At 45.2% G+C, this 26,936-nt stretch overlaps 1 protein-coding gene across 1 annotated transcript in view; it reads left to right on the forward strand.

The window, feature by feature from the left end:
• Positions 1 to 26,936, forward strand: part of adamts17 (ADAM metallopeptidase with thrombospondin type 1 motif, 17) — a 679,121-nt gene that overhangs the window by 615,439 nt on the left and 36,746 nt on the right. The window lies entirely within an intron of this gene.

Raw genomic sequence — 26,936 nt, forward strand, 5'->3', positions numbered from 1 at the left:
CCGTATTACAGGAAAGATGCATAAATAAAGTGGAGCTTTAAGATAGATTCCTGAGCTTAAAGGCTAAGTTATGAGGAAACTTTGTCTGCCCTGGGACATTTCTCTCAATGGTTTTCTGCTGTCCAAAGCACGACTGTTGTTAATCTTCCAGTCTTTATAGCATTAAGAATTGTTGAACATCAAAAGTAAGTTTGACAAAAGAAATTTGTTTTGAAGACAATTGAGAGATCTTTGGAGGTGATCTGGGAGTTTTATCTGATATCAGAAGATTATTGATTCTATTCTATGTCCATGAACTTTTTCAGTGCATGCCTCAGTACAAAGAATATCCACTTCTTCATTTCTAACAACAAAAGCTTAATAGGCAGCATCTGTTGTTTGAAGCTATGAAGCTATTGAAGAAACCAGGACTACAATGGGACAAGAGAAACAGATTTCCATTGTCCCATGGAAAGGCTTGTAGGAGATCGAGGCAGTAATTTAGTCATTACAATGCAAGAGGACTGCAGATTGTGAAGAAAATGCAAACATAAATATCTAAAGGCGGTTAATGAATGTAGAATGAATCAGCTTCAAAAGTGCTGAAAGGGCTGGACAATGACTAGATCATATGTTTTAATGAGGGCGGTTGAGGAATTTTACATCCACCTGACAGGACTGGCTGTCTCATCCAAATGACAACACCTCTAACATCACCCATTCGTCTCCTACCTCAGCCCATCACCTGTGTGCTCATTGACCTACATTGGCTCCCGGCTGCCGGAATGACAAAGCATCAGATTTAAAATTCTCATCCTAGTGGTCAAATTCCTTCATGAACTTGCCCGTCCCTACCTCTGTAATCTCCTCCAGCCCTACAACCTTTTGAGATATCTGCATTCTCCCTTTCTGGATTCTCCCCCAAGACATTATGCCCACTCCCCGGAATTTGACACCCCTCTCTCCTATTGTGCCACCCATCCCTCAGACATCTGCTCTCCTCTCACACGTGTCTCCACTTTAAACGTTTACAACAAAAAGCATTTTCTAAATATGGGGGAGAATGTTAAGCTCCAGAACAAATGAGCTGAGGGAAGGTGGGAACTTAAAATTTTCAATCAGGAACACAACCGAGCTCCAACACGCCCAGTTCTGGGTTTAATGGAGGCGCGTTTGGATATCGGCGAGGAATTTACTCTCTGAAGTCGGGGATTTATCTATTGCAGAGAGGCGGGTAATTATTGGGGCAATTTACAACCTTAGGAGACTTTAATAAAGAACAAAGAACAGTACATCACAGGAACAGGCCATTCGGCCCTCCAAGCCTGCACCGATCTTGATGCCTGCCGAAACTAACACCTTCTGCACTTCCGGGGCCCATATCCCTCTATTCCCTTCCTATTCATATATTTGTCAAGATGTCTGTTAAACGTCACTATCGTATCTGCTTCCACCACCTCCCCTGGCAGCAAGTTCCAGGCACTCACCACCCTCTGTGTAAAAAACTTGCCTCGCACATCCCCTCTAAACTTTGCCCCTCGCACCTTAAACCTATGTCCCCTAGTAACTGACTCTTCCACCCTGGGAAAAAGCTTCTGACTATCCACTCTGTCCATGCCACTCATAACTTTGTAAACCTCCATCATGTCACTCCAAATGAGGTGTTTCAAAATTGCTTTTATCTTTGCTCCAAATTTAACATGTGCCGCATGGATTTCCCAGGGCTTGAGATTGAGCAGTTCAGGGTGGGAGGTGTGTTTGACAGCAGAGGGGCAAGACCATCACCATCCATGCCATCGATGATGTACAGTGGTGGGATCGCCATGTACACAGGAGGGAGTTACACAAGACAGAGGTGCACAGGAGGGAGGGACACAGGAGGGAGAGACACAGGGGAAGGTACACAGCTGAAGGGCTGAGGTTGCAGGAGACACTACCACGTCACAGGATTTACAAGCGGAGGCTCAGCTTCCTTCATCTCTCGGAAGAGCAGTGCCTCCACAGGCTGAGGTTGTCACGATAGTTGTGACCTGCTGGTCACGCATTACCAGCGGCCATGAAAGTGACCACTGACCTCAACTGTTTTACCTCTGATCCTGCTAGGGCCCTGATGATGACATATCCATGATCTCCCAGTTGACTGCATATAAAGGCATAAGGCATGGATTGTTTGACGGATAAATTGTTTGCCACTGTCGGCAATTTTGTAATTTCACCTATGATGACAGTAGCCAGAATGAGCGGGCACTCAGATTCGCCTCTCTGGCTCTCTTCCCACAGGTGCAGGGTGCCATCGATTGCACGCACATGGCAATCCAAGCACCACCATAGCAACCAGGAAACCGCAAAGGATATTTGTCCATCAACGGGCAGCTGATGGGCAACCACAAGAAAAGGTTCATTCAGGTCTGCCCCAGATTCCCTGAGAGCTGTTACAATGCTTTCATACTGCAGTAGGCCAACGTTCCAGACCTTTTCATTCCAGGAAGCAGAGTTAAGGACTGCTCGTAGGAGACATAGGATACCAGAGAGGAACCCACCAATGAGGCACACATGACCACCAGGTGTGTCACTGAACAAACCATTGGAATGTTGAACATAACGCTTCACGCTTCAATTGCCTGGACAGGTCTGGAGGCACCCGTCAGAACTCACCAGCGATGTTTTCCAGAATGATTGTGGTGTGCTGCATCTTGCACAACGTTGCACAGCAGACAGGATTACAAGTGAAGGAGGATGAAAGGATGAGGAGATCATGGAGAAGGAGACTCAGGGCCTTCCACTTACCTAGAGAGAGTGGGGAGCGGCGACGGCAGCAGACCAGCATGAAACCTACGACCTGTACGCGCCGGAGTTTGGAAAAAAAATGCAAAGAGAAAAAGAATCAAATTGTGACATCAGAGGAAAGCAATGAGTTGATTGGCTGGTGAGTTGTGCTACTTTGGGAGTTTGGTGAGTGAGGGAATCATAATGGTCAATCTCTTTCTAAAAATCTAGTCTTGTCTGCATTCAGCATTTAACTGAAATGTATTGTTTAATTAAGTTCCTTCCAGCCTTAGGCAGGGATAAACAAGCTCTCTACTGGACAGCAGCTGTAATTAGTTATTTAGGTAACTAGATTAATCTGGTTTCAGTAGCTGCAGATACAAGGGAAGAAGCTGATTGGTCAGTAACTGGTAAGTATTCTACTTATAATAAATAGTCTGTAAAGTTAAGGTATGGCAGGGCAGCTCAGTCGAGTGGAATGTGCAACCTGTGGCATGTTGGAAGGCATGGATGCACCATGTGTTCTAGTCTGATACATCTGCAGGAAGTGTCACCAGCTGCAGAAGCTTGAGCTCCGGGTTTTGGAACTTGAGCAGCGGCTGGAGTCACTGTGGCACAACCATGAGGCAGAAAACTACATGGGTAGCACATTTAGGGAGGTGGTCATCTAGTCATAGAGTTATACAGCACAGAAAAAGGCCCATCGTGTCTGTGCTGGCCATCAAGCCAATGGTCACACCACAGGTTAGGAGCTTGCAGGCAGATAGGGAATGGGTGACCACCAGGCAGTCTAAGAAAACTAGGCAGGTAGTGGATACTGGTGAAGGCAAAGGTTCCTCAGAGGAGTGCAGCCAGAACCAAGTCCGTGGTATGCTGTCTCGCTGGTGCCAGGGTCAAGGATGTCATAGGGTGACTGCAGGACATTCTTCTGGAAGAGAGTGAACAGCCAGAGGTCATGGTCCACGTTGGTACCAACGACATAGGTAGGAAGAGGGATGAGGGCCTGAAAACAGATTTTAGAGAGCTAGTGGAAAACATAAAGTCAGAATGTAAAAGCTTTTTTAGGTATGTGAAAAGGAAAAGATTAGCAAGGACAATTGTGAGTCCATTACAGGAGACAAGAGAATTTTTAATGGAGAATACGGAAATGACAGACAAACTAAACAATTACTTGGTGTCTGTTGTCACGGAGGAAGATACAGAAAATCTCTTAGGAATACTAGGGAACCAAGGGATTTGTGAAAATGAGGAACTGAAAGAAATTAGTAGTACTCGAAAAACTAACTGGCTTGAAGCTTGATAAATCCTCTGGACCAGATGAGCTACATCCTAGAGTGTTGAAGGAGGTGGCTATAGAGGTAGTGGATACACTGGTGGATATCTTTCAAAATTCTATAGATTCTGGAAAGGTTCCTGCAGACTGGAAAGCAGCAAATATAACCCAACTACTGAACAAAGGAGGCAGAGAAAAAACAGGGAACTACAGACCTGTTAGTTTGACGTCAGTAGTAGGGAAAATGTTAGAATCTGTTATAAAGGATGTGATACCTAGACACTTAGAAATATTATTGGGCAGAGTCAACATGGATTTACGAAAGGGAAATCGTGTCTGACAAACCTGTTGGAGTTTTTTGAGGATGTTACCTGTAGCATAGATAAAGGAGAACCAGTGGATATGGTGTATTTGGATTTTCAGAAGGCTTTTGATAAGGTCCCAGACAGGGGGTTAGTGTGCAAAATTAGAGCACATAGGATTGGGGGGGAATATACTGGTGTGGATTGAGAATTGGTTAACAAAGAGTAGGAATAAAAGTGTCATTCTCAGGATGGCAGGCTGTTACTAGTGGGATGCATCAAGAATCAGTGCTGTTCACAATTTATATAAATGATGTGGGGACTAAATGCAATATTTCCAGATTTGTTGAAGGCACAAAACTAGGTGGCAATGTAAGTTGTGAGGAGGATGCAACGAGGCTTCAAGGGGATTTGGACAGGCTAAGTGAATGCGTAAGACTATGACAGATGGAATATAATGTGAATAAGTGTGAAATTATCCACTTTGTTAGAAAAAACAGAAATGCAGTGTATTTCTTAAATGGTGAAAGTTTGGGAAATGTTGATGTCCAAAGGAATCTGGGTCTTGGTTCATGAGTCACTAAAAGCTAGCATGCAGGTGCAGCAAGCAAATAGGAAGTAAAATGGTATGTTGGCCTCCATCACAAGGGATTTTGTGTATAGGAGTAAAGATGTTTGGCTGCAATTGTATAAAGTCTTGGTGTGACCGCACCTGGAGTATTCTGTACGGTTTTGGTCTCCCCATCTAAGTAAGGGTATATTTGCATAGAGGGAGTACAACAGAGGTTCACCAGATTAATCCCTTGGATGGCGGGATTGTCATTTGAGGAGATATTGAGGAAACTGGGCCGGTATTCTCTAGAGCTTCGAAGAATGAGAGGTGATTTCATTGAAACCTACAAAATTCTTTAGGGTGCGACAGGGTGGATGTAGATAGGATGTTTCCCCTGGCTGGTGAGTCTAGATTTAGATTTAGATTTAGAGATACAGCACTGAAACAGGCCCTTCGGCCCACCGAGTCTGTGCCGACCATTAACCACCCATTTATACTAATCCTACACTAATCCCATATTCCTACCACATCCCCACCTGTCCCTATATTCCCCTACCACCTACCTATACTCGGGGCAATTTATAATGGCCAATTTACCTATCAACCTGCAAGTCTTTTGGCTGTGGGAGGAAACCGGAGCACCCGGAGGAAACCCACGCAGACACAGGGAGAACTTGCAAACTCCACACAGGCAGTACCCAGAATTGAACCCAGGTTGCTGGAGCTGTGAGGCTGCGGTGCTAACCACTGCGCTGCCCCCTAGAACCAGGGGACCTAGTCTCCTGGATAGGCTATTTAAGACTAAGATGAGGAGGAATTTCTTCAATCAGACGGTGGTGAATCTTTGGAATTCTCTACCCCAGAGGGCTGTGGAAGCTCAAACACTGATCATATTCAAGACAGAAATTGATAGGTTTCTGGAAGCTAATGATATCAAGGGATATGGGGATAGCGCGGGAAAGTGGCGTTGAGGTAGATGATCAGCCATGATCTAGTTAAATGGCAGTGCAGGCTCAAATGGCCTACTCCTGTTCCTATATTCCTATGTTCCTAAGCCCAACCATCTTCAGCTGCTTCATCAATGACCTTCCCTCCATCATAAGGTCAGAAGTGGAGATGTTCAATGATGATTGCGCAATGTGCAGCACCATTCACAACTCCTCAGATACTGCACATGCAGCAAGACCTGGACAGTACTCAGGCTTGGGTTGATGAATGGCAAGTAATATGCATGCCACACAAGTGCCAGGAAATGACCATCTCTAACAAAAGAAAATCTAACCATTTCCCTTGACATGCAACAACATTGTCATCACTGAATCCCCCACCATCAACATCCTGGGGGTTACCATTGACCAGAAACTTAACTGGATCAGCCAGATAAAAATACAGTGGCTACAAGAGCAGGTCAGAGGCTAGGAATCCTGCGGCAAGTAACTCACCTCCTGACTCCCCAAAGCCTGTCCACCATCTGCAGGACACAAGTCAAAAATGTGCCTGGATGGGTGCAGCTCCAACGACACTCAAGAAGCTTGACACCATCGAAGACAAAGCAGGCCACTTGATTGGCACCCCATCTACCATTTCAAACATTCACTTCCTCCACCACGGGTGCACAGTGGCAGCTACAAGATGCACTGCAGCAACTCGCCAAGGCTTCTTTGACAGCACCTTCCAAACACACGATCTCTTCCACCTAAAAGGACAAGGGCAGCAGATGCTTGGGAGCGCCACCATCTGTAAGTTCCCCTCCAAGTCACACACCATCCTGACTTGAAGCAATATCACTGTTCCTTCACTGTCGCTGGATCAAAAACCTGGATCTTCCTTGCTAACAGCACTGTGGGTGTACCTGCATCAGATGGAATGCAGCTGTTCGAGAAGGAGGCTCACCACCACCTTCTCAAGGACAATTAGGGATGGGCAACAAATACTGGCCTTGCCAGCGACACTCACATCCCATGAAAGAATAAAAAAATTGAAGATGAGGCATCCATCGCCATGCCAGCTGTTGCTGCCCTAATATAATGAAGGTTAACCTGGTGTAAAACATAACAAATGAAATTCTGTGGTCCACTTCCACCACCAGGGCCATAAGCTCCTCTCTCCCTTTGCACAAAACATTCCTTCAACCACTCATCTACCCAATGCATACCCGCCCAATGAGTCTGTCATTTATTGCCATTCATCACAAAACAAGTGAAAGGGTGAGTCAGCATCCAGGACACAATAATGGGCAAGAGGTGGAAGTGATGCTGATAAATATAAGACATTATAAATTAGAAAACGTAACAGCATAACATTTTGTCAAACACCCATGCTGCCTACTCTTGGTGATTTAGAATTTATTGAATTTATACTTCCTACTGCTTCTCCGTGATACAGCCCCTGTGGCTTCAGCAGAGGTAGAGGCAGGCTGCTCATATCCCTGCTCCAGCTGTTCGGATACTCTTGGCCGACATTCTCTGTATTTTGAAATCTGTGCAGACCCCACCAGACACTGCCCCACCCACACCTGTGCAGGGACAGACTCGGCCATCGAGATACGAGGCAGCACATTGGTGCTCTGGTTTGTGGGGAGAGGCAACAAGTGAGAAGTGGGAGTACTTTGAGTGGAGTTCACACTTCCATGTCCCCTTTCACCCTCAGCCCTCTCCTGGGCCAGCACCACCTCAAGTTGCAAATTAAAAAGTCCAAAGCATTAATGTTACTAAGCCTGGGTGAAAGGGACCTTATCTTGTGACAGTGATTGTCAAGATAGTTGCATCAAACACGGAGTGGCTAAGCAGACCGAAACTCAACACACCCATTGCATAATCCTTGCTGTTGCTTCACTCATGTCAGTCACATTTAAATTAATCCCCTGTCTATTTTGCCACATCTGAATCTTTGCTAGTAAAAGCTCACGCACATTCTGCAGGGATATATTTGTCATTTCCCAGTAATCCCATGTTATGGGAACCCTAGACACAGGATTGGGGAGCAGCTGTTCCTCCAGTGTTAATACTTGCCACTCAATATTCCCCCTAATCTAGTTCTATTCAAATATGTAATGCAGCAGAGGAAAGAAGATTTAAGAGGACCATTACAATTTATTGTTTCCTTGCTAACTATTTCATGATTATAATAAATTTCTGTAGTACTTACATTATGTCACACATGGTAGGCAAGGTTTTTATTGACTGAAAACTTGGAAAATATGTATTCCATGCAATTAACGACCAGTCATAAATAATCATCACTTTAGTAAGCTTTTCAGGTAGCTTTCAGCTATCAAACTAAAAGGAAATTTTAAAGTCAAGGAGATAAAATTGCAACAAATTGAAAGCAACAAAATGACTGCAGATCAATGCAAGCTAAGGAGGTGTTATTCTGCTGGAGAATTCAGATCTCTTGAGCAGTGTGATCGGAGGCAGAGGTTTCTGTGAAAATCCTCACCACCATATTTCCTCCCCCCGCCAACCTCACCATAGAGTCAATCAACTGAGATGTTTGGAACAAGAGTTGCATTTTATTTTGGGCGATAAAGATAACGGAAGCAGTACACTACAATCCATTTCCAGTCAGTCAACAGCAATGTGAAACTACATTCTCATTTCCATAGACTGCAAAATCATCTTCTTGTATTAGATTGTGGAAATTCAAAGTGTTGGCTGAGAATGTGGGCTAAGCTTTCAGGAGTTCCACTCCTCGCACAGGTTAGAGTCAGGTACAGAGGTCACACCTGTGGTGTTGCTCATTGCTCACGGCGAATCTGTGCAGCAGCTGTTTTGTAACAATGAGTGTGAAGCATGTTGTACTATTGAGGTCACTGATCTACAGTGATAGAATAAGTAAAATTCCACATATATTAAACGGTGTTTTGGGGTTTTTACTACTGCTTTGGGGGTTGATTTCCACAAATCTATAAGTCAGCATCCTTTATATTCCTTTACCTATACATACAAATTTTACTCCCTTAGAATTTTGCAAGTTGACAATACATAGCAATATGTACCAGTTAGAAATCAGTACCAGATATTAGTGGGGATGGGTTTAACAGCAGTGGAGCACAGTCCTGTGAGGTCATAGAATTATAGAATGTTTAAGGCACAGAAAGAGGCCACGTGTGTTTCTTTTATTTGTTCTTAGGATGTGCTCAACGCTGGCAAGATCAAGGTGGGCCTCCTCTTTGCCTCATAGTGGTTGATTTTACTACTGAATGGCTTGCTGGGCCACTTCAGAGGGCAATAAGAGTTCATCACATAGTGCAGGACTGCAGTTCAGAGAAGGTTCACTCGACTGATTCCTGGGATGAAGGGGTTGTCTTATGAGGAAAGATTGAGCAGGTTGAGCCTATACTCATTGGAGTTTAGAAGAATGAGAGGTGATCTTATTGAAACATATAAGATCCTGAGGGGACTTGACAGGGTGGCTGCTGGAAGAATGGTTCCACTTATGGAGGAGACTAGAACTAGGGGACACAGCTTAGAAATAAAGCGACTCCAATTTAAGAAGGAAATTAGGAGAATCTTTTTCTCTCAGTGGATCATTAGTTGGAATTTACGTCCTCAGAGAGCAGTAGAGGCTGGGTTATTGAATATAGTCAAGGCTAAGTTAGATATATTCTTGGTAGACAAATGAGTCAAGTGTTATGGGGGGTAGACAGGAAAGTGGAATTGAGGCCACATTCAGATCAGCCATGATCTTATCAAATGGCAGAGCAGGCTCGAGGGGCCGAATGGCCTACTCCTTATATGTTCACATGAAGTCACTTGTAGAGCACAGTACTTTCGAGGGTCAGGTTCCCTTCACTCAAGGAGATTGGTGACTAGTTGTTTTTTTACGACAATCCAGAAATTTTCAAGGCTAGTTTTCCTGAAGCCAGCCCACAAATTCCAAATTTATTGAATTCAACTTTGCAACTTTACTATGGTGAGAATTGAACCCATGACATCTTTGTTGTGTGTCCAGCTAAGGGTTCTCAGAAGCCTGATGATTGAGTTAATTATGAGCAAAGTAATGCACGATTACACTATGAGAACCACTCTTGTCCCACCCCCGCTTTATTTGCTTAAAGCCTATTACATTTCTTGCCTCTGCCAGTTCTGATGAAGGGTCACTGACCTGAAACGTTAACTCTGCTTCTCTCTCCACAGATGCTGCCAGACCTGCTGAGTATTTCCAGCATTTCTTGTTTTCATTTCAGATTTCCAGCATCTGCAGTATTTTGCTTTTATTACTATGAGAACCATGTTGGTTTGAGTGTCCACATTTTAAACAAAAGAAAGTGCTGGACATACTCAGCAGATCTGGCAGCATCTGTGGAGAGAGAAGCAGAGTTAACGTTTCAGTTCAGTGACCTTTCATCAGAACTAAGTATATGCTCATTTTAAAGCTGGATCCTACACATTAACTATAATTATGTGCTCTTTGGAACATTTTATACCTTGCAAGTATTTTCATAATTAGCTGAGTGGAGCATTTATTTATCGGGAAACACATTACTGTCTATAATTGATGTAACATAGGGCTTGGTCTTGTACCTTGGAGAGTTTTGAATGATGCATTACTGGCAGTCTTGGAAATAATGTGCTGTGTACTTTTTATTAGTCTATTAAGCGTGTTTAATTATTGAATTAAACCAATTACCTAGCACACAAATTAAACAGAACTCCTATTTCTGGAGGAATAAATTCCTGTGAAATGTCCTTCAAGCTACCGAGTCAACAGATCAAACAAATCGGTATGGCACTGAAAACCATTCAGCACCACTTCTGGTAGCATTAACAACAACAACTGCATTTATACAGTGTGGCTAACATAGTAAAACATCTTAAAAGTGTCAAACAGGAGCATAACTAGATATGAATTTGATACAGAGCTATATAAGCCGATATTAGGACAGGTTGGTCAAAGAGGTACGTTTTAGTTTAGTTTAGAGATACAGCACTGAAACAGGCCCTTCGGCCCACCGAGTCTGTGCCGACCATCAACCACCCATTTATACTAATCCTATACTAATCCCATATTCCTACCACATCCCCACCTGTCCCTATATTTCCCTACCACCTACCTATACTGGGGGCAATTTATAATGGCCAATTAACCTATCAACCTGCAAGTCTTTGGCATGTGGGAGGAAACCGGAGCACCCGGAGGAAACCCACGCAGACACAGGGAGAACTTGCAAACTCCGCACAGGCAGTACCCGGAATCGAACCCAGGTCCCTGGAGCTGTGAGGCTGCGGTGCTAACCACTGCGCCACTGTGCTGCCCTTGAGCTGAGCTTCCGATCCCATATCCTCTCTAAGACTGCCTATTCCCACCTCTGTAACATTGCCCGACTTTGCCCCGCCTCAGCTCATCTGCTGCTATAACCTCATCCAAGCCTTTGTTAGCTCCTGACTCGAATATTCCAATACCTGGATTCCAATACCTTTAAGGAGCGTCTTAAAGGAGGAGAAAGAGGTGAGGAGCTCAGGGCCCAGGCAGCTAAAGGCACAGTCACCAATGGTGGAGTGAAGAAAAATATGGATGCACAAGAGGCTAGAATTAGAGGAGTGCAGAGATTTCGGAGGGTTGTAGGGCTAGAGGAAGTTACATGGGTGAGGCCATGGAGGGATTTGAAAACAAAGATGAGAATGTGAAAATTGAGACATTTCTGGACTGGGAGCCAACATAGATTTGAGGGCACAGGGGTGATGGGTGCATGGGACTCGGTGCAAGTTAGGATACGGGTAGCAGAATGTTGGATGAGCTCAAGATATAGAGGGTGGAAATTGGGAGGCCATCCAGGTATTGGAATAGTCGAGTCAGGAGCTAACAAAGGCTTGGATGAGGTTATAGCAGCAGATGAGCTGAGGCGGGGCAAAGTCGGGCAATGTTACAGAGGTGGGAATAGGCAGTCTTAGAGAGGATATGGGATCGGAAGCTCAGCTCAAGATCAAATAGGACACTAAGGTTGCAAGTACTGTGGTTCAGCCTCAGATAGTGGCATGGAGAGGAACGGAGTCCATGACTAAAGAACGGTGCTTGTGGTGGGGAACAAAGACAATGGTTTCGTTCTTCACAATGTTTAATTGGAGTATATTTCTGCACGTCAAAAATTGCATGTTGGACAAGCAGCATGACAAATCAGAGGCCGTGAAGGGCTCAAGAGAGCTGGTGATGAGATAGAGCTGCATGTCATCAATGCACATGTGGAATCTGGCATTTTATTTTAGGATGATGTTGCTGAGGGGCAGCATGTAGATGAGAAATAAAAAGGGGCCAAGCATAAATCCTTGGGGGACTCCAGAGGTCATGGTGTGGGAGAGTGAAGGGTAGTCATTGAAGGTGGTTATCTGACTACAGCTGGATAGACAGGAATGGAGCCAGGCGAGTTGCAATGTGACCTACCTGGACAATGGAGGAGAAGTGTTAGAGGAGGATAGTGTAGATGGCATGGTCAGCTGTGGTGAAGGCTTCAGACCAGGCCAAGAAGGATAATGAGGGATTGTTTACCAGGGTCACAGTCCCATAGGATGCCATTTGTCACTATGCCAAGGACCGGTTCAGTGCTGTGGAAGGGGCAGAAACCTGATTAGAGGGATTCAGACTTGGAGTTGCAAGAAGGATGGGCACAAATGTGTTCGGTGACAATATGTTCAATGACTTTGCAGAGGAAAGGGAGGTTGGGGATGGGGTGGCAGTTTGCAAGGACAGAAGGGTCAAAGGTGGGTTGTTTAGGGAGGGTAATAACAGCAGGTTTGAAGGAGATGGGAGTGTGGTACTACGTAGTATTTACAGCACAGAAACAGGCCATTCATCACAACTGGTCCATACCAGTGTTTATGCTCCACATGAGCATCCTTCCATCCTGCTTCATCTAATCCTATGACCATATCCTTCTATTCCTTTCTCCCTTATGTTCTTATCTAACTTTCTCTTTACTGTGTCAATGCTATTCACCTCAACTACTCCATGTGCTAGCAAGTTCCACATTCCAACCACTACCTAGTTTCTCCTTAATTCCTTATTGTATTTATTAGTGACTACTTCTTCTTTGGCCTCCTTGTCTCGAGAGACAATGGGTAAGCGCCTGGAGGTGGTCAGTGGTTTGTGAAGCAGCGCCTGGAGTGGCTATAAAGGCCAATTCTAGAGTGACAGACTCTTCCACAGGCACTGCAGGTAAAATTGGTTGTTGGGGCTGTTACACAGTTGGCTCTCTCCTTGCTCTACTGTCTTTTTTCCTGCCAACTGCTAAGTCTCTTCGACTCGCCACTCCTTAGCCCTGCCTTTATGGCTGTCCGCCAGCTCTGGCGATCACTGGAAATTGACTCCCATGACGTGTGGTCAATGTAACAGGAGTTCATGTCGCGTTTGCAGACGTCTTTAAAGCAGAGACATGGACGGCCGGTGGGTCTGATACCAGTGACGAGCTCGCTGTGCAATGTGTCCTTGGGGATCCTGCCGTCTTCCATTCGGCTCATATGGCCAAGCCATCTCAAGTGCTGCTGGCTCAGTAGTGTGTATAAGCTGGGGATGTTGGCCGCCTCGAGGACGTCTGCGTTGGAGATACGGTCCTGCCACCTGATGCCAAGGATTCTCCGGAGGCAGCAAAGATGGAATGAGTTGAGACATCACTCTTGGCTGACATACGTTGTCCAGGCCTCGCTGCCGTAGAGCAAGGTACTGAGGACACAGGCTTGATACACTCAGACTTTTGTGTTCCGTGTCAGTGCGCTATTTTCCCACACCCTCTTGGCCAGTCTGGATATAGCAGCGGAAGCCTTTCCCATGCGCTTGTTGATTTCTGCATCGAGAGACAGGTGATAGTTGAGCCTAGGTAGGTGAACTCTTGAACCACTTCCAGAGCGCGGTCGCCGATATTGATAATTGGAGCATTTCTGACGTCCCATGATGTTCGTTTTGTTGAGGCGATGGTTAGGCCAAATTCGTTGCAGGCAGCCGCAATCCTGTCGATGAGTCTCTGCAGACACTGTTCTGTGTGGGATGTTAATGCAGCATCGTCAGCAAAGAGGAGTTCCCTGATGAGGACCTTCTGTACTTTGGTCTTCGCTCTAAGACAGGCAAGGTTAAACAACCTGCCGTCTGATCTTGTGTGGAGGAAAATTCCTTCTTCTGAAGACATGAACGCGTGTGAAAGCAGCAGTGAGAAGAAGATCCCAAACAGTGTAGGTGCGAGAACACAGCCCTGTTTCACGCCACTCAGGATAGGAAAGGGGTCTGATGAGGCACCGCTATGCTGAATTGTGCCTTTCATATTGTCATGGAATGAGGTGATGATACTTGGTAGCTTTGGTGGACATCCGATATTTTCTAGTAGTCTGAAGAGACCACGCCTGCTTACTACTATCTTTTCTTTAAACCCTCAGTTTTATACTCCCCCAAGCAGAAACATCTTCTCCACATCTACCCCATCAAACCTCGTAATAATCTCAAATAACTCTATTCAAAATTCAGAATTGAAGTGGTGGACTGGCTAATAATTGCTTTGTTTGCTCTCTGCATAATCAGGACTTCACAGTCATGTTCATAAATTTATGGTGACATCAATTCTGCTATCATTCCACACAACCATACACACTGGAAGCAGTTGTGAACAATTTGTGAGAGATTAACTGCATAGAAAAACACTGAAATATCTTTAATGTGAACCCTGACCCATTCTACTCCATAGAAATCGAGAAATGAGTGTGAGGCGGTTTCAGTTTTAGTACAACTGCAGCTGAAAACTCTGCTTTAAATTTTCTGCTGTTCACTCACTGCAACATTAAAATAAAATGCCTAAAAATAAAAAGTATTTACTAAGATTAACATAAATAAGTCTGATCTGTGCAATTGAAAATTCATGATGTGCTAGTTTTCATGCTGACTTATCCACCTATTTAGGGATTTACACCCAGTCAGCTGTCCTTAAGGCAGATTACCAGGTTGGTGAAAGACAAATATTCTTTGTCAATCATTTATCAACCGTAAACAAAGTTGTAGGATTATTTAAATAAGAGGAAATCATGTAATATCATCCCGTAAAACTTTTAAAGCCTGACTTGCTGAAAAGTACGATCAACTGCACCAACTGAGATATCATTGCCCATTGCAACTCATACAGCCTCCTTCAGTTATTGACAGATGGTTTCATACCAGCCCCAGGCACTGTTAGCACGATGTACCTTCAGCCGGTCTGGATCTGCACTTTGTCTACTGGTCAAGAAACTCCAACTAGGAGAAGTACTGTCATGCGTAACCTCACCACTTTCACATGTCCCAACTGGTCTTCGATATCCCACAAGTTATTTGTTAAAACAGTCCATTGCCTCTTGTCAACTTTCTCTTCTTCAATGATTTATGTGTGTATTGGCCGGTGTAGCTCCTAACTCTCCTTAGGTGTAGTGCCAGAGAAGAAGACCTTTCTCAGGTATTGTAACAGAGCAAGACTCCACTCAGCTGCTGGGCATGGGGTTGCTACCATTCTGCAAAAGGAATCCTGACGTGTTCTTGAGAAAGGAGCACATTTGCAGTTATAAGTTGTAATCATGCATAGTTACGGGTTACTATAGAGTCATAGAGAGATACAGCACTGAAACAGGCCCTTTGGCCCGCTGAGTCTGTGCTGACCAACAACCACCCATTTATACTAATCCTACATGAATCCCATATTCCCTACCACATCCCCACCATTCTCCTAACACCGACCTACACTAGGGGCAATTTACAATGGCCAATTTACCTATCAACCTGCAAGTCTTTGGCTGTGGGAAGAAACCAGAGCACCCGGCGGAAACCTACGCAGTCACAGGGAGAACTTGCAAACTTCGCACAGGTAGTACCCAGAACTGAATCCAGGTCACTGGAGCTGTGAGGCTGTGGTGCTAACCACTGCACCACTCCTATAGTATACAAGTGTCTTGCTTCATTGAGAGGAATTTCTCTTTGTTTTTCCCAAATTGACCACAGTTTTTTCTGTGTTTTGCACGTTTTAAGAGTGTCTGTACAGTGTATAATGTACAACTGCATCTTGTAGGTGGCACATACTGCAGCTACTGTGCACCGACGGTGGAAAGAGGAAATAGTTAGACTGTCTTTTGATGGAGATAGTAATTGCCTTGCATTCCTGTGACACAAATGTTACTTGCCACTTATCAAAGAACAAAGAACAGGACAGCACAGGAACAGGCCATTTGGCCCTCCAAGCCTGCGCCGATCTTGATGCCTGCCTAAACTAACACCTTCTACACTTCCAGGGCCCATATCCCTCTATTCCCTTCCTATTCATATATTTGTCAAGATGTCTCTTAAACGTCGCTATCGTATCTGCTTCCACCACCTCCCCTGGCAGCATGTTCCAGGCACTCACTCACGACCCAAGCCTTGATGTTGTCCAGGTTTTGTTGCAAGTAGGCATGCACTGCTTCAGTATCTGAGGAGTTGCAAATGATCTGAACACTCTGGAATCATCAGAAAACCTCCCCACTTCTGATCTTATATTGTAGGGAAGGTTGTTGATGAAGCAGCTGAAGATGGTTAGGCCTTGGACATTATCCTGATGAACTCCTGCAGCGATCCCCTGGGGCTGAGATGATTGGCCTCCAACAACTACAACCATTTTACTTTGTGCGAGGTATAATTTTAACCAGTGCAGAGTTTTCCCCCAATTCCCATTGACTTCAATTTTACTGAGGCTCCTTGATGCCACGCTCGGTCAAATGTTGCCTTGATGTCAAGGGCAGTAACTCTGCATTCAGTTCTTTTGTCCATGATTGGACCAAGGTTTGAACGTGATCCGGAGCTGAGTGGGCCTGGCAGGAGGCACATAGGGGAGCAACTAAGATGATTCTGTGTTGAGAATTGAAGTTAAAGAAAAAAATAAATTAGATTTGAAGGAAAGGTGACAGATTCTCCTTCCAACGCCTAACTGGGGAGGCAGCATGATCCTCCAGCCCGCACTACGCCTGTGCCCCACATCCTTGTCTGCACCGGGTCTGCAGTCCACAATCTGCCCATATCATGCCTGCCACCCAATCTAGTCACTTTCCTAGGGCTGCTGCCATCAAAATCCACCATGGATGCAAGGCGAGAGAGCAATAGCGGCAATGCTTGCCATAGTGCAGTGTGACCAGCATCCCTGGCAGGGAAAAATATTGCAAACTTTACCAAAATAGATTGTAATTTCCAGCCTTGCCTAAGAAGGCTCTGTGATCAATTACACTGTGTAGAGCAGACATTTCAAGTTAAAACCCCTCCATCATTTGGCCAACCCTGAAGACTTGGACCACCCGAAATCCCAGCCTTATAATGCTGAAATTCACAAGAAATGCACCATATGACTAGTTTGTCACTTGCAATGAATTGCAAGACAAACTCACACTTGACTGAATATTTCTTACACCCAACATCACTCTCAGTAGGAGATTGCAGAAACAGCAATAAGTAACATCAAGACATGGAAGAATGGCCCGCTGCCAGATGTTCCCCCAGCCGCCACTACCAGGGAGCCAGATTTAATTGCAGAGAAACATCTGCACTAAAATGGCTATAAGATGATCCACTAAAATTTTGCAGATGTTGAAGGCAATTGGCATGAATCAATGCAGGCAAAGTGTTCAATTTGGGGAAGGTTTCAAATACTGAGGAAATTGTCGAAGATCAGCAAGTTAGTAGTAGGGAGGGAACAATAACAGCAATTTATAGTTATATAGCACCTTTAACCAAGGGTAGACAGTGGACTAGTGGTATTATCACTGGACTAGTAACCCAGAGACCCAGGGTATTTCTCTGGAGAAATGGGTTTGAATCCCACCACAGCAGAAGGTGGAATTTGAATTCAATTAATAAATCTGGAATTTAAAAAAAAAGCTAGTCTAATGATGGCCATGAAACCATTGTCGATTGTTGTAAAAACCCATCTGGTTCACTAATATCCTTCAGGGAAGGAAATCTGCTGTCCTTACCTGGTCTGGCCAACATGTGACTCCAGACCCACAGCAATGTAATTAACTCTTACATGCCCTCTGAAATGGCCGAGCAAGACACTCTGTTGTACCTAACCGCTACGAAGTCAATAAAAAGGAATGAAACCGGACAGACCACCCGGCATCGACCTAGGCACCGGCAACGTCAACGGCAAACCCAGCCCTATCGACCCTGCAAAAGCCCTCCTTACTAACATCTGGGGACTTGTTGGGAGAGCTGTCCCACAGACTAGTCAAGCAACAGCCTGACATAGTCATAATCACAGAATCATAACTTACAGACAATGTCCCAGACACTGCCATCACCATCCCCGGGTATGTCCTGTCCCACCGGCAGGACAGACCCACCAGAGGTGGTGGCGCAGTGATAAACAGTAGTTGCCCTGGGAATCCTCAACATCGACTCTGGACCCCATGAAGTCTTATGGCATCAGACCAAACATGGGCAAGGTAACCTCCTGCTGATTACCACCTACCGCCCTCCCTCAGCTGATGACTCAGTACTCCTCCATGTTGAACACCACTTGGAGGGAGCACTGAGGGTGTCAAGGGCACAAAATGTAGTCTGGGTGGGGGACTTCAATGTCCATCACCAAGAGTGGCTTGGTAGCACCACTACTGGCCGAGCCCTAAAGGACATAACTGTTAGACTGGGTCTGCAGCAGGTGGTGGGGGAACCAACACGAGGGAAAAACATACTTGACCTCGTCCTCACCAATCTGCCTGCCACAGATGCATCTGTCCATGACTGTATTGGTAGGAGTGACCACCGCACAGTCTTTATGGAGACGAAGTCCCGCCTTCACATTGAGGATACCGTCCATCGTGTTGGCACTATCACCGTGCTAAATGGGATAGATTTCGAACAGATCTAGCAATGCAAAACTGGGCATCCATGAGGCGCTGTGGGCCATCAGCAGCAGCAGAATTGTACTCAACCACAATCTGTAACCTCATGGCCCAGCATATCCCCCACTCCACCATTACCATCAAGCCAGGAGACCAACCCTGGTTCAATGAAGAGTGCAGGAGGGCATGCCAGGAGCAGCACCAGGGATACCTCAAAATGAGGTGTCAACCAGGTGAAGCTACAACACAGGACTATCTGCGTGCCAAACTGCGTAAGCAGCATGCGATAGACAGAGCTAGCTAAGCAATCCCATAACCAACGGATCAGATCTAAGCTGTGCAGTCCTGCCACATCCAGCCGTGAATGGTGGTGGACAATTAAACAACTAACTGGAGGAGATGGCTCCACAAATATCCCCATCCTCAATGATGGGGGAGCCCAGCACATCAGTGCGAAAGATAAGGCTGAAGCATTTGCAACAATCTTCAGCCAGAAATGATCCATCTCGTCCTCCTCCTGAAATCCCCAGCATCACAGATGCCAGTCTTCAGTGAATTCGATTCACTCTGCGTGATATCAAGAAATGACTGAAGGCACTGGATACTGCAAAAGCTATGGGCCCTGACAATATTCCAGAAATAGTACTGAAGACCTGTGCTCCAGAACTTGCCGCACCCCTAGCCAAGCTGTTCCAGTACAGCAACAACACTGGCATCTACCCTGCAATGTGGAAAATTGCCCAGGTATGTCCTGTACACAAAAAGCAGGACAAGTCCAACCCGGCCAATTACCGCCCCATCAGCCTACTCTCAATCATCAGTAAAGTGATGGAAGTTGTCATCAACAGTACCATCAAGTGGCACTTGCTTAGCAATAACCTGCTCAGTGACACTCAGTTTGGGTTCCGCCAGGGCCACTCAGCTCCTGACCTCATTACAACCTTGGTTCAAACATGGACAAAAGAGCTGAACTCAAGAGGTGAGGTGAGAGTGACTGCCCTTGACATCAAGGCAGCATTTGACCGAGTATGGCATCAAGGAGCCCTAGCAAAACTGAGGTCAATGGAAATCAGGGGGAAAACCCTCTGCTGGCTGGAGTCATACCTAGCACAAAGGAAGATGGTTGTGGTTGTTGGAGGTAAATCATCTGAGCTCCAGGACATCACTGCAGGAGTTCCTCAGGGTAGTGTCCTAGGCCCAACCATCTTCAGCTGCTTCATCAATGACCTTCCTTCAGTCATAAGGTCAGAAGTGGGGATGTTCGCTGATGATTGCACAATGTTCAGCACTATTCGTGGCTCCTCAGATACTGAAGCAGTCCGTGTAGAAATGCAGCAAGACTTGGACAATATCCAGGCTTGGGCTGATACATGGCAAGTAACATTCGCGCCACACAAGTGCCAGGCAATGATAATCTCCAACAAGAGAGAATCTAACCATCTCCCCTTGACATTCAACGGCGTTACCATCGCTGAATCCCCCAATATCAACATTGACCAGAAACTGAACTGGAGTAGCCATATAAATACCGTTGCTACAAGAGCAGGTCTGAGACTAGGAATCCTGTGGCGAGTAACTCACCTCCTGACTCCCCAAAGCCTGTCCACCATCTACAAGGCACAAGTCAGGAGTGTGATGGATTACTCTCCACTTGCCTGGATGGGTGCAGCTCCAACAACACTCAAGAAGCTCAACACCATCCAGGACAAAGCAGCCCACTTGATTGGCACCCCATCTACAAACATTCACTCCCTCCACCACCGACACACAATGGCAGCAGTGTGTACCATCTAAAAGATGCACTGCAGCAACGCACCAAGGCTCCTCAGACAGCACCTTTCAAACCCGCGACCTCTACCAACTAGAAGGACAAGGGCAGCAAATACATGGGAACACCATCATCTGCAAGTTCCCCTCCAAGTCACTCACCATCCTGACTTGGAACCATATCGCCATTCCTTCACTGTCGCTGGGTCAAAATCCTGGAACTCCCTTCCTAACAGCACTGTGGGTATACCTACCCCAAATGGGCTGCAGCGGTTCAAGAAGGCAGCTCACCACCACCTTCTCAAGGGGAATTAGCGATGGGCAATAAATGCTGGCCTGGCCAGTGACGCCCACATTGCATGAATGAATTAAAAAAAAGGCGCTTCACATGAGCATTATAAAACAAAATATGTTAGCAAGCCGCAAAACGAGTAATTAGGTCAGATGACCAAAATGGCCAAAGAGGTAGGTTTTAAGGAGTGTCTTAAAGAAGGAAAGTGAAGCAGAGAAGCAGAGAGGTGTTGGGAGGGATTCCAGAGCTTGAGGCCTAGGCAACTGAATGTGCGATCACCAATGATGGAGTGATTAAAAGCAAGAATGCACGAGCGGCCTGAATTAGAGGAGCACAGATATCTCAGAGGGTTGTGGGGCTGGAGGAGATTACAGTGATAGAGAGGGGAGAGGTCAGGGAGGGATATGAAAAACACGGATGAGAATTTTAAAATGAAGATGTTGCTGGACTGGGAGCCAGTGTAGGTCATCGAGCACAGGGGTAATAGGGGAACGGGACTTGGTGAGAGTTAAGACAAGGGCAGCAGAGTTTTGGTGACCTCAAGTTTACAGAAGGTAGAATGTGGGAGACCAGCCAGCAGTGCATTGGAATCGTCAAGTCTACAGGTAATGAAGGCATGAATGAGAGTTTCAGCAGAAGATGAGCTGAGACAAAGCCGGGCAATGTTACAGAGATGGAAATAGGTCGTCTTAGTGCTAACTCAAATCTGAGATCAGAAGCTTATCTTGGGGTCAAATATGACACCAGGGTTGCGAACATACTGACTTAATCTCAGACTGTTGCCAGGGAGAGAGATGGAGTTGGTAGCTAGGGAACAGAATTTGGAGTGGGGAGTGAAAACAATGGCTTCAGTCTTCCCAATGTTTAATTGGAGGAAATTTCTGCTTATCCAGTACTGGATGTCAAATAATCTGTCTGATAATTTAGCAACAGTGGAGGAGTCAAGAGAAGTGGTGGTGAGATACCACTGGGTGTTGTCAACATACATATGAAAATTAACACTACTTTCAGATGATGCCACTGAGGGGCAGCATGTAGATGAGAAAATGGAGGGGACTGAGGATGGATCCTTGGGGGACACCAGAGGTAACAGTGCAGGAGCAGGAAGAGAAGCTGTTGCAAGTGATTCTCGGGCTATGATTAGATGGATAAGAATGGAACCAGGTGAGGGCAGTCCCACCCAGCTGGACAACAGTGGAGAGGTGTTGGAGGAGGATGGTGAGGTCAACCATGTCAAAGGCTACAGATAGGTCCAGAAGGATGAGGAGTGAAAGTTTACCTTTGTCACAGTCACATAGGAGGCCATTTGTGACTTTGATAAGAGCTGTTTCAGTACTGTGACAGGGGCAGAAACCTGATTGGAGAGAAGGAAGTCAGGTGAAACTTTTCATTAAAGGGTAATAATTCCTGAAATTTCTGCTACTGTCTCCTGAAATTAGTACGGGAATGATTTCCGTCCCGCAGAATTTCAGGGCTGTAAAGTTATGGAATAAATTACGTGAAAGGTGATTGTAGTACGCAGTAGAAATAGACAACTTCATGTGTTTCTGAAGATGGAAGTGATCAAGAGATATGCCAGGAAATCTGGTCATTACAAATGATCCCTTTGGGCAGTTGGAGCCCAGCACATGTCATGTCTCCATCAGCCGTATCTCCAACATCACATGTCCTTTCTCCCCATGCTGTATCTCTCATCCACCTTACCATCTGCTTCTGCACAATTAGATTTTTGGTGTGGAAAATGGCCCCAAAAAACAAATGAACGAACAAACGTGCATTTCCAAAGCACAATCGTAGGATGTCCCAAAGCACTTTACAACCAATGAAGTACTTTTGAAGTGTAGTCACTGTTGTAATGTAGAAATACAGGTGCCAATTTGCACACAGCACACTCCCACAAACAGCAATGTGATAACTGATCAGATAATCTGTTGTAATGGTGTTGTTTGAGGATAAGTATCTACCAGGACACTAGAAGATCTTCACTGCTCTCCTTTGAATAGAGGCTACGGCTTCTTTTACATCCACCAGGGAGGACAGACAAGGCTTCAGTTTAACATCTTATCTGAAAGAAAGCATTATCCAACAATGCAGCAGTCCCTCAGTACTACACTGGAGTGTCAACTTGGATTTTGTGCCTAAGCCTCTGGAGTGCAAGTTAAACCCACAACCTTCTAACTCCGAGGCAAGAGTGCTACCAACTGAGCCACAGCTGATACCTTAGTGTTAGCTCTCTGTAGGTTTGATTAAAGGCACAGAAGAGATGAACTTCAAATAAAAAACACAAAGACAAGGCTTTGTTGTGAAGAAGTCATAATATTTACTAAAGATACATGCAAAAAATCCTAAACTACTGCAGGATATATCAAGAAAGAAAATATAAATGTAAATAACAGGGTTTTGCAGATTATGTAGTGATTCCATAGCCCTGATGAGGAAGATCATTTGCAGCACCATGGGCTAACTCACACAGGCTCAATCCCCACTGCTTTTATGTTTCAAAATAAACTTGTATATGACTAAAGGTCACAGCTAGGAACAGATGGTGGATGCACAGATACAAAACAGCTCAGTATTGTTGAGCTGCTTGGGAGGCAGAGTATGAAGGCACACAGCTGCAGCAGTTGTTGGAGAGTGCAGTACTCTGTAAAGCCATAAATATTTACCCTCAGAAGAAGGCCATTCAGCCCATCATGTAGGCTCTTTGCTAGATCAATCCAAACTAACCCCACTGCCCATAACCTCCCATATCCCTGTATCTTAAAAGATGCAATGGTCTCTGCCTCAACCACTCCCTGTGACAAAACATTCCAAGATCCAGAAATCCTCTACATACAGAAATTTGCTGTAATGTCTCTCCTCGCTCTCTTAATGACCATTTTAAGTTAATGACATCTCATCACTAACTGCCCAGCCAGAGGGATAGAATGAAATAGAAATGACTAGCAAAGCCATTCATAATTTTTAAAACTGCTATTACATTTCCTCATGGTAATTATGAGATTATTCCAGTATTCTGTGATTTGCAGTGTTTATATCAGCTACCCATATAGAGTTGTACTCAAGAATGCAGTGACCGAACACATAAGTATGTTTATTTATTCAAAAGCACCAACTGCTCTCTTCACTGTGCAGTTAATCCAAAGCCAAACATGAATAGTGTTACTTCCCACAGCACCAACTGCCACCATACACATTGAAGCAAGCACCAGCACAGTACCCACACTGTTTGGGGTGATTTTAATCTAACCTGCCTGTCGGGGGACTGACAGGACTTTGTGTAACAGTGAATTTACACCCAGCTCAATTCTGCTTTCTACTGAAATCGCTCAATTCATTGGTTAAGCAGCCACCCAGCACCACCCCCCCCCAACCCCCCCCACCCCTCACCAACTGCCTGAGTGCCCCTGCTTTGACTGTGTGCATGTAGCACAACAGGCAGCACGGGCATCATGAGACGCAACAGATAAAACTTCTGGCAAAACCAATTAACTCAAACCCCACTAGCACTGGACAACTCAATAATTTGTGTTCACTTTTAATATATTTTCCAATCTTTTATTTGGGCAGAAAATAATACAAGAATGGCCGACTGCAAGATTTATTAACATTATCAATATTTAATATTTAATATCTGAGGAGATGAAAGGGCAGATTTCCTGTGTGGGAAGCCTGGCTTAGCGGCTGAACGTGTTGGAAAATCATTACTCAGAAAGTTGGCCCCATTAAGTTCTCTGTAAAAACTAAACAACTGAAACAAAAAGTGACTCCATCATTGCAAATATGATCAGTGGTAAGTAATAGTACCGCGTTCGCCGGAATAACTGGTCAATGGGACATCACTCACTTATCCCCATCCTGCTGGTGGCTTTGACTTTCTTGACTTGCACTCATTCATGGTCATGGCTAAGCTTATCAGTGGTGTTGCTGGTGGTGTCAGCTGTGACTCAGTCATGAATCAGAAGATTGTGAGTTTGAAGAAGAGCAAGGGAGTTCTCCCCCAGTGCCCTGGCCAATATTTATCTTTAAACCAGCTTCGCTGAAACAGATTCTCTTTCTCTTTTTATTTAGTTATGCACAGGTTGTATGCATTTCTGGCAAGGCCAGCATATAATTCCCTTGATAAGATGGTGGTGAGTTGTCTTTTTGAACCGCTCCAGTCCGTATGGTGAAGGTGCTCCCACAGTGCTGCTAGGGAGGGAGTTCTAGGTTCTTGACCCAGTAACGATGATGCATATGCGATATATTAGCAAGTCAGCATGGTGTGTGACTTGAATGTGGTGGTGTTCCCATGCGTCTGCTGCCTTTGTCCTTCTAGGTGGTAGAGGTTGCAGGTTTGGAAGGTGCTGTCAAAGAAGCCTTGGAGAGTTGCTGCAGCACATCTTGTAGATCATATATGCTGTAGCCACATTGTGCCAGTCATGGAGAGAGTGAATGGTTAAGGTGGTGGACGTGGTGCCAACCAACCGGGCTGCTTCATCCTGGATGGTGGTCGAGGTTCTTGAGTGTTGTTGGAGTTGCGCTCATCCAGGCAAATGGAGAGTATTCCATCTCCCCTTCTCACTTGTGCCTTGTAGATGGTGAAAAGATTTTGGGGAGTCAGGGGGTGAGTCACTTGCCATGGAATGCCCAGCTTCTGGCTGGCTGTTGTAGCCACACAATTTATGTGACTGGTCAAGTTAAGTTTTTGGTCAACATGACCCCCAGGATATTGATGGTAGGGTTTGAAAGATGTGGTTGAATGTGAAGAGGAGGTGGTTAGACTATGTCTTACTGGAAATGGTCATTGCCTGGCACTTGTGTGGTGTGAAAGTTACTTTCCACTTATTGGTCTAAGCCTGGATGTTGTACAGGTCTTGCTGCACGTGGGCCCGGACTGCTTCAGTATCTGAGGAATTGGAACTGAACACTGGTCAATACATGTGTTGGGATTCTTACAGTTTCATGCTATAAGATTGGCCTTATTAAATAGGGCCCGAGCCATTTGCCCACCATGCAAGCTTGATGCTGAAATAGGATTAATCAAAGGCATCCTGCGTGACGATGTCTACCCTGATCAGATCATTTCTCGCTGTATATCGCACAAACTTATGAACAGGCCTAAGGCTGTCATTTTCAGCCCTGAAAAGTGCCCAGTCTACCTCAGATTACCCTGGAATCCCAAAAATCTGAGCAACAGGTAAAGCTACTGCTTCACTGTTTCCTACTGCATGGTAACGTGTGTGGTGTTCGCCACTAACAGGATGCTGCTGTCAAGCCAAAAAGACGTTCTGCCGATCACACAAATGAGTAATGTGATATATGAATTTCAATGCCAATATGATGCTCGGTATATAGGCCGTATGCCCCCAAAGAAAGGCGGATCGTATCAAACTACATGTCCCTTTCGCTGTTCAGAATGGGCAAGGTACAGGCTGTACCCAACCAGCCCGTGCTTGCAAAACTCAAAATACAGTGTCCAACATTAGATGTGATTCCGCGATTGGACAACATTTGCTAAATAATCCTCAGTCTGCTAAGAATTACACTGACAACCAATTTAAGATCATCGGTTGGGCTTGCAGTGTGGCGCATTTGCGCATACTGGAAGCTACATATTATTAATACACGGGCCCCTGTTCTTTGCAGACAGAAAGAACATGTACACACACTGTGCCTGTTTCAGCTCAACAAAATAAGTGACAGCCATTCACTAGTTCATTCCTTAGGGCAATGCCTTGACCAATAACAGTCAAGCTGCCTGGGTTAAATTTCAAACAAAGCTTGGCATTTAACTGTCAGTCACCATAAAACTGGTGCATTCTCCAATCAGAGTCCACTTGCCAACCAATCAGCACTCTCTTCTCATACAATATGAATTTGTTGCGTCCCTTACATTGGTATTCTTGCGATTTGTCCTGATGAGTGCAAGACAAAAAGCTTCGACAAAATGTCTCTGTTTTCAGCAATACTCAACTGAACACTGTGCAATCATCAGCGAACATCCCCACTTCTGACCTTATGATGGAGGGAAGCAGCTGAAGATGATTGGGCCAAAGCACTACCCTGAGGAACTCCTGCAGCGATGTCCTGGAATTGAGGTGGTTGATCTCCAAGAACCACAACCATCTTCCTTTGTTTTGGATATGAATTGAGCCAGTAGGGAGTTTGCGCCCGATTCCAATTGATTTTAATGTTACTCGGGCTCCTTGATGCCGTA

This window comes from Heterodontus francisci, chromosome 38 (genome assembly GCF_036365525.1).
Source record: "Heterodontus francisci isolate sHetFra1 chromosome 38, sHetFra1.hap1, whole genome shotgun sequence".
Taxonomy (NCBI): domain Eukaryota; kingdom Metazoa; phylum Chordata; class Chondrichthyes; order Heterodontiformes; family Heterodontidae; genus Heterodontus; species Heterodontus francisci.